The sequence below is a fragment of the Bos taurus genome, chromosome 2 (assembly GCF_002263795.3).
Source record: "Bos taurus isolate L1 Dominette 01449 registration number 42190680 breed Hereford chromosome 2, ARS-UCD2.0, whole genome shotgun sequence".
Taxonomy (NCBI): domain Eukaryota; kingdom Metazoa; phylum Chordata; class Mammalia; order Artiodactyla; family Bovidae; genus Bos; species Bos taurus.
In genome coordinates, this window is record NC_037329.1 from 125,811,190 (window position 1) to 125,828,094 (window position 16,905).

At 41.1% G+C, this 16,905-nt stretch overlaps 1 protein-coding gene across 3 annotated transcripts in view; it reads left to right on the forward strand.

Moving 5' to 3' along the window:
• The first annotated feature begins 3,631 nt into the window (after positions 1-3,631).
• The window catches only part of WASF2 (WASP family member 2), a 70,618-nt gene continuing 57,344 nt past the window's right edge, over positions 3,632-16,905 (forward strand). The window contains exons 1-2 of one of the 3 annotated variants that reach the window (XM_059892109.1): positions 3,632-3,821; positions 8,575-8,875. The gene's annotated coding sequence lies outside the window, so the exon portion shown is untranslated. 3 annotated transcript variants of the gene reach the window in all.

Below are 16,905 nucleotides of genomic sequence, written 5' to 3' on the forward strand. Positions count from 1 at the left end.
ATTATTAGTAACAGTAATGGTTTTTGTTTTTTTTTTTTTGGCAGCACCATGTGGCTTGTGGATCTTAGGTCCCCAACCAGGGATCGAACCCATGCCCTTGGCAGTACCCTGACTGTCAGGTAAGTCCCAAGATTAGTATTAAGATGCATAGCACCTCCCCTTCTGAAAGTAACCTATCTCCATTGCCTGAAAGGAGAAACGAAGTCTCCTGTTGCCAGACAACCTTCAAGCAAAGCACCAGAATCTTACCTAGTACAGACAGTAACTCCTGACATCAATAATAATATTATTAAGGCGAACATTCAACAACTGCAGCTATGTGCCAATCACTATGCTAATTACTACACATTTTAAATATTTATTTACGGCTGCCTCAGGTCTTAGTTGCAGCATGCAGGATCTATTGTTGTGATGTGAAGGTGCCAGAGCATGTGGGCTCTGTAGTTGTGCCTGAGTTGCCCCACAGCATGTGGCATCTTGGTTCCCTGACCAGGGATTGAACCCATGTCCTCTGAAATGGCAGGTGAATTCTTAACCACTGGACCACCAGGGAAGTCCCCGCATTTGAGATAAATAAAGCTGTGATAATCCTCACATCTCTGAGAATCAGGAGCAATTATCATCCTCATTTTACAGACAAGGAAACCACCGAGGTTCAGAGAGGTGGAGTCACCTGCCCAAGGTCACACTGCCAGGAAATGGTACAGATGTGATTTGAACACAGGCTTGCCTGGCTCCAAAGTCTTTTATGACAATTAAGGTCAGATGACAACTTGCCTGGTGCCTAGGTGCTTGCATCAGCTCTCTCCCAATATCAGTATTAATCAGTTAATACTAATTGCTAATTAGTATTAGCATGATTTATCTACTGGATATGCTGCCTTAGGCTCACCTCCCTCCATGCTGTGAAGGCTAAACATCATTTGTGAAGTGCCTTCTATTGCCAGAGTGTTTTATACACATTTCTACACTGAATCCTCACTCCCTCACCTTAAGCCCTTCTACCACTATCCCCACTGACTGGAAGAGGAGCTGAGGTACAGAGAGGTGTGGTGACTGCTTAAGGTCACATGGTTCAAGGTGAGATGGCAGAGCCAAGATTCAAGCCCGGGAGGTTGATGTCAACACTCAGGCACTACCAGAAAAGAACAGAGACCCTTGGAGAATGGCCTCACTTTCAAAGCCAGTTGCCTTACCCTGTAACACCTTATTTGTTTAGGCCCACAGCAAGAGTTCTGTCCCCAATGCTGCAACTCACACGCATGGGCCTGGGCCTAGATACTTTCAGCACGCTTTCTCTTGGCCTCCAACACTTCTTCCAACCATCTGCGGCTTAGTTAATCCCCATTCATCGACTCACCTCTTCAGGAAGCTTCCTGAGACCCCATCTCAATTCCTGACATTCACTCTCATAAACACATTGTACTTTGCCTCCTTATTCCTTATCATAAGTTTTGATTTGTCTGATCATTTAACAACTTGCTTCCTCATCAAACTGTAAGCCCCATGAAGGTATGAGTCTGGTTTGCTTACCACTGTAGCTATACCGCTGGCAGGCTGCCCTACACATGGTTGATGTGTAATCATTTTTTTACTGAATGGATGAATCCATGAATGAATAAATAGCTATCAGGCACTTTACACACATGACTCATTAATTCCACAATTAACTTATTGAATCCTCACAACTGCTATGTTGTCCCCATTTTAGAGAAGACCTGGGTGAGGCTGAGAGTTAGTTACAAAGTAGTGGAGCTTGGATTCAATCTTAGGTTGCTCCTGCTGCTGAGTCACTTCAGTCGTGTTCGACTCCGTGCAACCCCATAGACGGCAGCCCACCAGGCTCTGCCGTCCCTGGGATTCTCCAGGCAAGAACACTGGAGTGGGTTGCCATCTCCTACTCCAATGCATGAAAGTGAAAAGTGAAAGTGAAGTCGCTCAGTCCTATCCAACTCTTAGCGACACCATGGCCTGCAGCCTACCAGGCTCCTCCGTCCTTGGGATTTTCCAGGCAAGAGTACTGGAGTGGGGTGCCATTGCCTTCTCCTAATCTTAGGTTAGTCTGCCCTAAAGTCATTGACCTCTGCATAGCACCTGCTGCCTCCCAGCACCCAGTGGCCACAGTCAGGATTTAAATAGTCATCGGTCGTCAGACCACATGGCCCAATTTGAGCCTGGAGGTCACTGACTCAGCGGGCACTGGGGCCTTATGGGCACCACCCACTTGGTGGTTTCTGTCCTTCTAATGTCTTAGGCTGCTCCCCCCTCACACTCCCTTTTTGGCTTCCTTCCTTTCCAGAGAGGGAAAAGGACTAGGAATTATAGCCAAGGCAGTCGTTCCGAGAAAAACAATCCTGCGGTGAAAAGAGCCCTGTTCGGAGAGCAGAGAGACCTGGACCTAAGTCCTGGAATGGAGACTGCCCCTCTTGGAGCTTCTGTGTCCTTACTCAGGATTCTACCTGGGTTTTTGACCCACCTGTCATCTTTTACCCACCTCCTGATTCCTAGGCCCCCAGAAACAGTTCGGGTACATCCCTTGGCTTATTTTTCCCAGGAACCTCGGAGCTTGGGAGTGGCTTATTTTTCCCAGGAACCTCGGAGCTGGGGAGTGGTCACCTAAGTCTATGGTGACCAGAGACATGAGGGATTGGCTGAGGGCACCCTCAAGAATCTCCCTGGAATGCTAACAAGTTGGGGGAGAGGTCTTTCTCAGGGGACACCAGACCTGGAAGGGAGAAATACAGAAATGGAAGCCAAAATATACAGGTTTGAGTCCCAGGGTCATTTCAAATTCCCTGGGCGACTCATGGCCAGGCGTTAAGTCATGGCGTTTTTAGTTTTATCTTTTGCAAAATAAGGACAGTATCTGCCTTTAAGAGTTGCTCTAGAGAACTAACTGAGGTACAATGTGAATCCGGCCTGCAACCTTTTATGATGAGCAAGACGCGCATATACCCACTCAAGCATGAATCCTTAACAAACACTACAGGACAAGAGGCAGACGTGACTGCTCCTACTTTGCAGGACAGACTGAGACCCAGGTAAGTTGAGAGAGTTGCCTGAGGTCGCAGAGTGCGGTGGCGGCTGAACCAGGGTCCAACTCACCTGACCCTGGCCTTTCACACCCAGCACCCAATCCCAGGACCCCGGGCCTCACCCCAGAAGGACCCTTAGCGGCAGGCGAGAGCCTGTGACTCACTCTCCCCACCCTACTTTCGGCCGGCCTAAGACCGGCCGGGAAGGAACAAAACTATCAGTAACTTTAGGGGTGTCCACAGAAACTTTATAGGTTTGGCCCATTCATTCTACCAAAGATCCTGGTTATTTGAACTCTAACAAGAAGAATTCGCCTCTCGATACACTTTGTACGAGTTTTTAGGTGGGATTTTCCTACTTTGAATATAAGAGTTGGTTTAGTTTCAAAGCCACCCCCACTTCACTTGGTTTGCCCCTTGCTGTTTACTCCGATTGCGGAAGTAGCTCGGGTGGAGCTCCCGGGACAGTACCCTTGAGTACGTCGTTTGCGTAGCTTTTAACTGACATTGCACTCAGGCCAATGGAAAGCCCGGAAGTCCCAGGCGGGTGGGGCAGAGAGCCAATCAGGGCTGTTGGCGGGGTGTGGCTGCGTCCCAGGGCGGGGAATCGCGTAATGGCGGACGCGGGCCGGGCGAGCGCGGCTGGGGGCGTATCGCGCTGAGGCGGGGGGGTGGGGGGGGTCCGGCTGTGTGGCAACCCGAGAGGTGGCCGGAGAGAGCAGACCCTGTGCGGAGAAGGGCGGCTGGCCAGCCCTTCTGACGCTAAGGGAGACCGCGCGAGACCAGGTGAGCAACAAGTCCCCGCGGGCGGGCCCAGCCGTGAGGCGCCGGGCCCGGTCGGGTCGCCTCTCCCGAGCCGCTCAGGGTTCCGGAGGAGTGGGTGCCGCGCCTCCAGCCACATACCGACTGAGAGCCGGTGAGCGGTCAGCGCGGGGTGATGTCTCACAGTACACTCCCCTCCCCAGAGAGGAGGTATCCCGGAGATCCCCTCGGAGGCTTGGAAGGGCCCGCGAGGCTGCGAAAGTACCCCAACCTGATTTATCTGTGCTTTCAACTCGCTGTGTGACCTTGGGCAAGTCACTTCCCTTTCTGGGCCTCGTTTTACCCAGTTGTAAAACGAAGGCTTTGCGGGCAGACGTTGTCAGAGATCTTCTCTCGGCGGAGCCTCAGTTTCCATTTCTCGGCCATGAAGGCATTAAAGCGCTCTTTGAGACTTCTGGCCTCAGTTGCAGAGTGGCGGAGAGGAATGTGTGTGTACGTGAGTGTAGGTGTGTGTCCAGGATGGTCTGCAAAGTAATAAGGAAAGTTGGCTAAAGGGGCCCATCGAGGAAGACTCTGGATGGACCCCAGACTATAATGGGATGGGGTCTGGTTGTCTTGGTCTTCCAGGACCCTAGAGTCTCTGAGATGGGGAAGTTTTGTACAGTTCTTCATAGAATCGGAGAAGAGGAAGGGATCCTTGGAGCCTCTTGGGGCTGTGATTGAAATTTAGGCCCCAAAGAACTCGCTTTTCTTTTGGGTGGTTTAGAAGGAACATTTATGGTGCTCCTACTGTATGTCAAACAGGTTCTTGTTTAATTTTTACAGCCACACTTGAGAATTTATAGGTAAACTAAGTTTCAGAGGACTTAAGTAACTTGCCCAAGGTCACACAGTAAGGTTCAGAGCTTACCAACATTAGGGTGTTTCCTTTGAGAATCACTGGTCTAGGGGCAATTGACTGTCTACTTAAAGGAAGTTTGCTTTGTCATGGATGGGGGAGGGGTTGGGTCCCAGACACTTGAATTGACTTCTGACAAGGAGACAGGCTGGGTCTTAATCTCTGGTTGGTTAATCATAAGTGCATCCCCTTTGTTCAGTTTGTGAGTTGGAAAGGACCGTTACCGAATTGTAAAAGTCACTCGGAAGTGTGTCAGGATCTCAAGAGAACTCAGTTTGAATCCTGATTGCATGGCCAGTAGAAGTTCACTAACTATTGGTGCATAGACTTGACTCTTGGTTTGGAATGGTGCCAGCCTAGTAACTTTTTCTCTTCCCTAAGAAGGCCAAGCTTTCTTGGGATGGAAGGAATTTCCCATTTGTTAGTGCAAATTTCTTTGGATTCTTGGGGTGAAAGTTTCAATAGCCCGCTTCTTGATTAAGTGAAATACTCCTTTCTTTTTGCTTCCTGTTATTTGACTTATAGATTAGTGAAGATTGTGGACCTAGAGTGGGTACTACAAATAAATTGCAACCCTTAATTTTTCCAAGTCTCAGAGCTTTTGGTTAATCAAAATGGTAGGTCGGCAGTGTGCATTGTTCTCATATGTCAACCGTAGGGAAGAAAATTGGAAGAGGAAGTTGCTGAGAAGGAGGGCGTTTCTTAGCATTGGAGCCAATATGTATTTCTTTGTTTGAAATTCTAAAACCAGAAAAGCTGCAACTGAAGGAGGAAGCAAGGAAAGAACTGTGAAACTCTTCTTCCCATTGAAATGTTTTTAAGGACTGTTCCTGTTGTTGTCCCCTGTCCAAGGCTCTGCTTTCACAGAAAAAGTCACTTGTAATATGTTCTACGTTCAGAGATTATGTTCTAGAATGAAAGAATTTTAAATCTTAAACCTTCTGAGATAATTTTTAAAAAGTCAGAACTGAATATGTTGTTTGTCAGTGAATAATTGTTTTTCTCAACATAATTACCAATTGTCATCTTTGGGATTCTTTTTTTAAAACTGTCATTTAAATTAGTGGATTTCAGCCTGAGAGGACTTGATCTAGATATTGGATGATGCAAATGTCCCCATCAATTGAAAAACAAAAAATGGTGTGTTTTTTGACATTTGTTAAGTCTTTATAATGCTTTATTTTGCAGGATTGTATAGGTGTGAATAGTTAAGACATTAAATTTATTATCTATTGCATGTAAAGATTTGCATTTACTCTTAATATCAGTTATATTTTCTGTAAAAGATTTAGTCTTAATTATATATAGTTTATCAGTCTGCAGTACTGTGGGCGGGGGGAGGTTCTTGGGACTAGTTGTGCTTCTGAATTTAGAATTTTGGAAAAGAAATTTACATATATTGTAAGTTATGTAACATCCCTGAGAGGTGTGGGGCAGCGCCTTGTAATCGAACACAATTCTATTTCTGCAGTAAAATGTCAGAATGTTCACACCAACTGGGATAAATAAATGTTATGAATAGCCTCATGTCATTTCATTTATAGTCGTTTCATGTCAGGATTTGCCACCAAATGAATAATGAAAACTTGTTTTTTATAGCCTTTTGAATTTTGGAAATAAGGAATTGTGGAATTTTATGGATATAATTTATATGATGAACAAATACAAGGACAAATATTGTCAACCAAGCAAATTTTAAAGTCATAGGTCCTAAAAACAGTATTACATAGAAGACACTTTTTTCTTTCATATGATATTCTTATTTTAATATACATCAATATGCATTTTTCCTCAAGTACAAAATTTTACCTTTTAATACCATTATTGGTCTCTATCTTAGATGTTTGAATGACATCCCTGCCCTCTATTTTTTTTTCCTGCCCTCTTTTTTTAAAAAGTAATTTATAGGTCTTGTGATCATCAATTTTTATGTAGCAATTAAGAGAATTGTATCTTTTCCCATATAATTCAGAGAAAGACTAATCAGGTGAGGATCTGTAGAATCATGTTTGCAGAATTTAAAGTTTCAAGGTGGTCTTTAGTATGAGGTTATTGCTGCTGGATGAGATTTAGATCAAAATTTTTACGTTTTTAACTTTTCAAGCTTCTTCAATTTGTACATCAAGGAGTTTACTAAAATATATTGGATTTAGATAGTTTTGATTTATATTTTTACTTTTTTAAAAATTTCAATTATTTACCATGTGAAAAACTGAAGTTTACCAGCCTTATGAATTTGGGTGATTTCTTTAAACGGCCAAGGACCTCTAGGAGCGCATTTACAAAAATTCAGTCTGCTCTTTACTATTCTTGAACAATTCAACTAGGAGTGAGGTAGACTGGTATTGTTAGAGGTTAAATAATTATTTTTCCTATTTAAAAGAAGGCCTTCGACAGCATGAATTTGAGAGATTCTGGGCTTCAGGACAAACTGCCACCTGATTTGAGGGCCTCAATTCATTCTCCTAATTGGAGTGTCTTCATAGTTTCTGAGACTGGCACTTTGACTGTCTGGGAGATAGAAAGGGTGTGGAACAGTGTATCAGTGTAACTGTGTATTAGGTGTAGTTGGTGTTTGATTGGACTAGGGAATAGAAGTAGTTCTTATCCAGACTACCTCAGTTTCTTCTGTTTGGTAAGGATTGATAATATTGCAAAAGGGTTACAAATTAGTGAACAAACATACTATTACAATTTACTCTGTTATGACTGTGGTTAAGCTCTTCAAGACAAGCACTGTGTATTACACTTCTTGTATATTCTGTAAAGCCTAAAGGCCAAGGCATCACACTTTTGTTGCATCAGAATTTACCATCAAAAAGGAAATTATATCTGAGAATTCTGATGTCAGTAAACAACCAGGGTTGACAACCATTGAGGTAAGCACCTGGAAGGTGTTCAGTAAATACATGTTGATTAATTTGATATTGGACTTCCCTGGTGGCTCAGACAGTAAAGTGTCTGTCTACAATGTGGGAGACCTGGGTTCGATACCTGAGTCGGGAAGATCCCCTGGAGAAGGAAATGGCAGCCCACTCCAGTGCTATTGCCTGGAAAATCCCATGGACGGAAGAGCCTGGTAGGCTGCAGTCCATGGAGTCACAAAGAGTCGGACACGACTGAGCAACTCCATGTTGGTTCTGGCATGAATTGGGTAGGGTGGAAGAGGATTTTTTCATAAAGTTAAATAGCTTTCCAAGATACCAGCACACATCCAACAGTTGGCAGATCTGGACGCATAGTCAGTTCATTGCAGGTTACTCTGCCAGCATCGTCATCCTGATTTTGTGATCTAGGCAAGATTAGATACAGTCTTGTCGACAGGCAACTGGAAGTTCTACTAAATCTGTAGATAGTGGCCTTACTGACTACTGTGATAGGTTGGTGACAATTGCTAAATGAAAGAATTGTTGGGATTTGGGTTGTGGAGGTGGGCTGCTGGGTACCGGCAATGCCAAGGGAAAAAGTGGAAAGTTGTAATTTGTGTCTCCAAAACATAACAGAATGCGTGGAACATAATTGGTATTCCACAGTTTTTTTTGAATGGCTTTTTGTCTAGAAAGAGACATTGTAAGCTGTGAAGTAAGATGCTTCCTACTCATCCTTCAGAACTGAGCTAAGATGTCTTCTAAGATGTGAATCATTCCTAGGAAAAGTTGAGTGACTCCCTTGTTTGTCTTCTCCTTCATTAAAGCATTTATCGGATATTGTCAAATCAGATAACAGACAAATTATAAAACTCTTTCCTTTACCTGGCGATGAGCTTCTTATGGGCTGGGCTCTGTTCTTCATTTCTGTATGACCGATTGTGAAACACACAATAAAGCCTTTTTTTTTTGCCATGCGACGTGTAATGTCGGATCTTGGTTCCCCCGCTAGGGATCTAATCCACATCACCTGTGGTGGAAGTGAAGCGTCTTAACCACTGGACCTCCAGGAAGTCTCAATAAAGGCTTGATAGATGCTGCTGCTGCTGCTGCTGCTAAGTCGCTTCAGTCGTGTCCGACTCTGTGCGACCCCATAGACGGCAGCCCACAAGGCTCCCCTGTCCCTGGGATTCTCCAGGCAAGAACACTGGAGTGGGTTACCATTTCCTTCTCCAACGCGTGAAAGTGAAAAGTGAAGTGAAGTCGCTCAGTTGCGTCGGACCCTCAGCAACCCCATCTATGGGATTTTCCAGGCAAGAGTACTGGAGTGGGGTGCCATTGCCTTCTCCGTGATAGATGCTAGTAATGTTTAATTTAGGCCTCTGTCTTCTGTTTCATTCTTGTAGGCTTCTCTTTTTCCAATTTATGGTCTTTCCTTTTCAGTTCATTCCAACAAACATTTATTGAGAGGTAGGTCTTTATTGAGCCTTGGGTTCAGGTTTCTCATCCTTAGTGCTATTGACATTTTGGGTTGAATAATATGCTGTATAGTGGTAGACTGTTGTGGGAATTGTAGTATCTTTAGCGGTATCCCTGGTCTTTACCCACTACCTATTAATGGTAACTACATCTCTGTCCCTTCTCAGCTGTGCCAACCAGAAGTGTTTCCAGATATTGTCAAATGTCTTTTGGGGGGAAAATTGCCCTCTGTTGAAAACTCTGTCAAGGATAGGGTCATACAGCGGAAATGAATGTAGGTGTCCTCACATAGGCACTGTCCTTCCATTCCTCTTTTCTGGTTATATAGTCTCTTGTCTCTGACTTTTGGATAAGAAAGAAAAATGAGGGAAATCAGGAGGTGACAAACTTAAAATAGCACCATCATTTTTATTCTGCTCAAATTTTATTTTATTTGGTTTAAATTTATTAGAGCAGTACAGTTGAATTATTTATGCAGATTTTGTGAATTCAGTTTCTGCCACTGATTAGGTAAAGAACTACTAGAATATTACTACTTTGAATAAAAGACTCAGCTTTTCTCAGAAAAGCTGTATTAACACTTAGAGAATAACCAGCATTGGTCTTATAGAGAACTTGCCAGGACTTGTCAGGATTCTTCTCAGCTAATTTTTGAGCTTCTTGGCTAAGATACCTCTTTTAATGTTTCTACATAGATACTTCATAACTCTAAACATGTTTAGCTAATGAGCATGTTTTTCTGAGCTCAGTATTTTTTTGTGGTAGGTGGATTGGTCAAGGCAGTGATCCTCTTGGTTCCTTTGGACGCTCATAAAATGATGACAAGTTAGCAGTAGCACTGGGGACTTGAGTCCTTTGGCCAGCCCTCTACAGGATAGCATAACCATTCATGTCTTAGTCACCATTAAAGTGAAGTTGAATGAGGGTTTTTTTTCCCCTGTTCCATTTAAAGTTATGAATAGTACTCTAGAGAATTCAAATGTATAGTTATGAATGGTATCTCAGAATAGTTACCATTTATGCAAATGAAACACACTTCTTAACTTAGAAACCAAACAGAATTGAATTAGAAAAGAGAAGAATAGAAACAAGAATTGTTGAATGCTTACAGAAGAAATAACATTCAGATATAGAATTACCGCAGAAAAATTTGGTTGTCTTCATGATTTCTATACACTAATAAAGACAAACAGTTTGAGATTGATGGGAGAGGCTATTAGACTTTGCCTATGATATTATTTTTCAAGCTGCTTTTCTTTTTGGGTAAATATGGGAAAGCCTGAGACATACTCTCAGTTATAAGATGAATTCTGAATTCTAGTTGAACAGAATTAAGTTTCTTATTTTTAGAATGTAGAAGCCCTTTTTGGAAGAAGCAGTGGTTTAACTCTGTTCCAATTTGAGTAAATATGTGTATGTATGTGCACAGATACACATTTACACACACTTATGTTATGACTTACGGAGACATTTAAACTTTGTAATTGACATAGTAAAGTAGTGAGCAACTCTTTTACTCTCACATATTTAGAATTGAGACCTTTTCCTCCTGTGATTATGCCATTGTTCTGGCAAGTACTCAGTCTAGCAAGCTTTCTCTCAAGTCGTATCTTGAGTAATTGTTTTTAACTGTGTAGAAGGAGGTCTTAGATCATGTCCATGATGTTCCTTTCCCTTCACAATGGAGAACTATAAGTAAATTTCCCTTTGTAGAATACTGATAGTCTTTAAAGAATAGTGTTCCTGATAACAAAGCCATTTGTGGTATTATGAGAAATATAAGATCCACTTTGCCCCCATTTTACCTTTAAAGTTCTTTGAACATTCATAGGGTGATAGTTTGCAAAGCACAGTCTCTGACTTTGATACATGTTACAGTCAGTTCCCAGCATTGAGATCAATTATGTTAGCTACATTTTATACCCATAAATGGGCTTCCCCATGGCTCAGTGGTAAAGAATCCGCCTGCCAATTCAGGAGACACAGGAGACGGGGGTTCGATTCCTGGGTCAGAAAGATCCCCTGGAGGAGGAAATGGCAATCCGTTCCAGTATTCTTGACAGGAAAATCCCATGGACAAACGAGCCTGGTGGGCTACAGCCCTTGGGGTAGCAGAGAGTCAGATGTGACTGAGCATACATACAGATAAGCAGCCTCAGAGAGGTTAAGTAACTTCCTTAAAGTCATTCAACTAATAAATAACAGATTTGAGATTGAACCCTGTCTTTTGAGATTGAACCCTGTCTTTTTTTTAAAAATGAGATTTCTTTAAAGGTAAAATTTACATATAGTGGAATACATAGAAATACAAGTATGTAATTATTGATAGATGAGTTTTGACACATGTAAATACGTGGATGGCTAACACCCAGTCAAGAGATAGAATGTCTCCATAACCCTCCTCAGTTCCCTGCTGTCTTATAGGCAACCACTGTTGTGATTTCTATCCTTGCATATTAATTTTTCCTGTTTTGGCTCATGCAGTATGTACTCTTGTGTCTGAATTCTACTGTTCAAAATAGTTTTTGATGTCCGTGTTAGTGTGTATATCAGTGTGAATCTTTTTTTTTTTTTTTCTTTTTTTCAGTGTGAATCTTAAGTCTTGTGGTGTATGTATAGAGTTCTTTCCAACAAACTGTAACTCCTTATTTGCTAATTCTTATATCCATTTTTTTGGCTTTGGTATTTGCATGTAATTTACTTCATTTTTCTAATATATTAGATTTATTTGTTTTTAAAATGTCTTTGGAATTACAAAAGTAATACATGCTCATTGCAACAAATTATAGAATTAGAAGTGAGTAAAGAGTGAAAGTTTCCTCAGATTTATTTTTATTTCTTCATTTTTCCAGTTATGAAAATAATATGAGCTCTTTTTTGTTTTTAAAGCCAAATTAAAAAAATATGAAACAGAGAATGAGTTACCCGTAATCCCATTGGGCTTCCCTGATAGCTCAGTTGGTAAAGAATCCTCCTGCAGTGCAGGAGATCCCAGTTTGATTCCTGGGTTATTCTTGGGCTTCCCTGTGGCTCATATGGTAAAGAATCTGCGTGCAATGTGGGAGACCTAGGTTCCATCCCTGGGTTGGGAAGATCCCATGGAGAAGGGAAAGGCTACCCGCTCATGGACTGTATAGTCCACAGGGTCAACAGGAGTTGGACACACTGAGCGACTTTCACTTTCACATAATCCCACTAGTTAGCATTTTGATATATTTTCCTCTTTTTCTGCAGTTTGTTTACCATATCTGAGACCACAGTTTAGGGATTTTTAGGCTTCCCTTCTTTTATTAGGTTTGTTACATCCTCATTAATCAGTTATTATTTCAGTGTTTGTGCTTGTGGTCACCCTAAATCTGAGTATCTAACTGGTGGTGACCTTGGCTGGGCTGGACTCATCAAGCAGCCTTTTTGAATACTTACTGTATACTCCTTAATCACTTATCTCATTCTTGCATACCCAGCATCCAACATTTCTTGCAGAGTAGGAGGCAGTTAGTTGTGGTTATGAGTATAGATTCCAGAGTCAGCCCATCTGGTTTCAAATGTAGGCTCCTCCATGTATTAGCTTTGTGTGTAGCCTTGGGCATTGACTCTCTTAGGTTCAGTTTTCTCATCTGTAAGAGAGGGACCTGTCTAGTTAAATTAAGACAATGAATGGCGTATTTGGTTGGATATATCATCTCGTCCAGAATTCTGCTGCTAATGGTAAAGGGGTGAAAGTGTCAGCCTCAAAGTTTAAGGCTCTGTTCTAAAGTTTGTAATTTTTCTTAGGAAGAAGGTTCTTATGGAAAAGCTGCCTATGAATTTTTCTAGACTATCTTTGATTGTTTTTTCCCTTACATTCTGTACTCATCATCTGAGTAATGAGTTTTATTACTTTATATATTGGATTGGGTAGTAAACTATTACTTTTTATTAGTCCTAATAAAAGTAGTAAATGTAGACTATATACTAGGTAGTGTGCATATCTCCATCCTCATGGCAGCCCTTCAAATTAGATATTTAAAGATGAGAAAATCGAGGCTCAAAGTTAAGTATCATGCCCACTGTCACACAGCTAAGCCTACTGGGATTAAAGCTCAATTCCTTCCTGCCTTCATTTTTTCCCCCTTCTTCCCTTTCCCCCTTCCCTTCCCTTTTTTGACATAAAACTTCTGTCTGTCTTATTCTAAAACCTGGGCTTAAAATTAAAAAAATATATACTTTATTTTTGTTTGTTTATTTACACTTCTAACTGGATTGTAACTTTTAAGATTTGATGTAGTCTACCATTTCACACCCTCTTCGTTTCATACTAATGTGTCCTTTATATATCTATATTAAAAATATATATATATACTTACATAAGCTCCTCTGTCCTTTGGCCTTTTTGGGTATCTTTTTAGGCCTTCTCTATTTTACCTTTTTGTGTTATGGTGACCACAACTGCACATTCTATTCTAATACAGATACACTTTGCTTGGTACAAGGGCAGGATGATGTGTTCCCTGTTTCCAAAGCTTTCGTAATAATGACCAGCATTTTGTTGCCTTTTTGTAGCTGTATTCAGCATAAATCCAGGCATGACCTTATTTTTGTCTACATGGATGCTATTTTCCACCTTTCTTAACACACGACTTTGTATCATCGTACTTCTAGCTACTACTTTAGAGTCGTATGCAAGCTGAGAAGATTCACTAGACAGTTTTTTTTCTAGATAATTTCTAAAAATGTTATTTCTGATAGGTTTCAGCATTAATCACTGGGGGATCCCCTTGTTTATAGGTCTGCCTTGAGAAGAAGGTAAATACTATATCAGAACACTCTTTATTTCTGTTTCTAAATGAATTCTCCAGAGAAAAAAAATAAGTCTTAAATAGTATTTATTTACTGTTTTCACTAGCCTTTGGAGGAATTTAAAAAAATTTTCATTCTATTCATGTTACATCACGTATCCTTTCACTTCAGACGTGCATATGTGTTACCTGAAGCTTTGCAAACAATAGGTTCTCTGTAGGACCTTAATGTATTAAATGTTCGACAATAATACCCAGTATTGGGTTACTAGTTTAACATTCAACAAAAAATTATTGAATATCTGTTATGTGCCAGGCATGAAGAACACAGCTCAGTGATTGTAAGAGGCAAGGTCGCTGCTCTCATGCAGTTTAAGGAGGCTCGGGTAGGCAATAAGTAAACACATAAATCAAGATTAAATTAATCACATAGACAAATAAATCAAGATAGCCTGGAGAAATATCAGCAACTTCAGATATGCAGATGATATCACTCTAATGGCAGAGAGTGAAGAGGAACTAAAGAGTGTTTTGTTGAGGGTGAAAGAGGAGAGTGAAAACGCTGACTTGAAACTCACCATTCAAAAAAGTAGATGATGGCTCAGGTCCCATCACTTCATGGCAAATAGATGGGGAAAAAGTGGAAATAGTGACAGATTTTATTTTCTTGGGCTCCAAAATCACTGAGGACAGTGACTGAAGCCATGAATTAAAAGACGCTTACTCCTTATAAGAAAAGTTATGACAAACATAGACAGCATATTAAAAAGCAGAGACATCACTTTGCCAACAAAGGTTGTCTAGTCAAAGCTCTGGTTTTCCCAGTGGTCGTGTGCAGATGTCAGAGGTGGACCATAAAGGCGACCGAGTGAGGAAGAATCAGTGCTTTGAACTGTGGTGTGGAGGAGACTTGAGAGTCCCTCGGACGGCAGGGAGATCCAACCAGGCATCCCTAAAGGAGATCAGCCCTGAACATTCACTGGAAGGACTGATGCTGAAGCTGAAACTCCAGTACAGTGGCCACCTGGTGCGAAGAACTGACTTACTGGAAAAGACCCTGATGCTGGGAAAGATTGAAGGCAGGAGAAGTGAGTGACAGTGGATGCGATGGTTGGATGATGCCATGGACTCAATGGACAGGAGTTTGAGCAAACTCTGGGAGATAGTGAAGGACAGGGAAGCCTGGTGTGCTATAGTCCGTGGGGTCGCAAAGAATTGGACACAACTTAGTGACTGAACAACAAAAACAAACTCATAAAATATTGAAAGATTGTGATATGTTAGTAAGAGAATAAAATAAGGTGTTATAACAGAAATAATGGAGGAACTTAGAGATGGTTGGGCTTCCCTGGTGGCTCAGTTGGTAAAGAATCTGCCTGCAATGTGGGAGACCTGGGTTCGATCCCTGGATTGTGAAGAATCCCTGGAGGAAAGCACGGCAACCCACTCCAGTATTCTTGTGTGGAGAATCCCCATGGACAGAGGAGCCCGGTAATCTATGGTCCCTGGGGTCACAAAGAGTCAGACATGACTGAGTGTCTAAGCACAGCACAGAGATGGTCAGAAAAGGCTTCTGTGAGACGGTGACAAACCAAAACTGAAGAGTGAAAATGAATGAACCAAATGAAGAGGTGAGGAAAAGACAGTTCCGAGGTAGAAGGAGAAGGAACGAAGGGCAAAGGTATTTCAAAGCTTAGTAGGCTTGCTAAGTTTTATTTTTAAGTAAAATGGGAAGTCTTGATGAGATTTTATTTTTTTAATTCAGATGCTTGAACAGTTTTTTTTAAAAACTGTTGTTTTTCTTTCTTTTTGGCCCCACTGTGTGGCTTGCGAGCGAGATCTTAGTTCCCCAGCTAGGGATTGAACCTGTGGCTGGCAGTGAAAGTCCAGTGAAACCACTGGACTGCCAGGGTATTCCCTTTAAAAAGTTGTTAATGCAAAATTTCAAGCATATATAAAAGTAAAAAATGGTATAATGAACCCCTGTGTATCTATTTCCTGACTAGAGTTACTAATTCATGGCTAATTTTTTCCTCTAATACTCTGTCTCTTCCCCTAATGTTATTTTTTTCAACAGTTAATGTAACTTTTATTTATTTTTATTTTTTAAGCTTTATCAAGATATTTTGACAAACAAAAATCTTATATTAAGGTATACAACATGAAAATTTGGTGTATGTGTATACATTGTGAAATGATTAACCACAATCAAGCCAATTAACACATACATCACCTCACATAGTAACTATTAATCATGTAACTTTTGTTTTAAATTACTATCTAGCCTATATAGACAGCAGCAGTTTAAATACTTGAATTAACAGACCTTTTTTTTTTTTCATTTTTATAACAGCTTTTTTGAGATGTTATTGGCATAAACCACATATTGAAATGTAAAATTTGGTAATTTTTGACATATGTATATACCATTAAAGACACTACCATAATTAAGATAATGAACATCTTCATCACCCATAAATCTTTCCTCCTGCCTCTTTGTAATCACTCCCTTCTGCTCTGTTGCTCACCTTCACACTCCCAGCCACAGGCAACAACTGATACATTATCACTATAAATTATTTTGAATCTTCTAGCCAGTGTGCATGCTCAGTTGTGTCCGGCTCTTTGTATTCCTTTGGACAATAGTCTGCCAGGCTCCTCTGTCCATGGGATTTTTCAGGCAAGAATAACTGGAGAGGTTTGCCATTTCCTCCTCCAGGGGATTTTCCCAACCCAGGGATCTAACTCTTGTCTCCTTGTCTCCTGAGTTGCAGGCAGATTCTTTACCTGCTGAGCCATCAGGAAATCTAAAATTTTATATAAATGGAATCATACAGTACATGCTGATTGACAGAGGTCTGGTGTCTTTCATTTGGGATGATTATTTTGAGATTCATCCATGTTGTTGCAAGTTTCACTGGTTGTCAAGTAATAATCCATTACATGAATATAGTAGTTTGTTTATCCATTCACCTGTTGATGGATATTTGGATGTTTCTAGTTTGGGGCTATTACAAATTAAGCTGCTATGAACATTTGTGTGCAAGTTTTTATGTGGACATTTCTTTTTGATTTTTAAAAGTGAG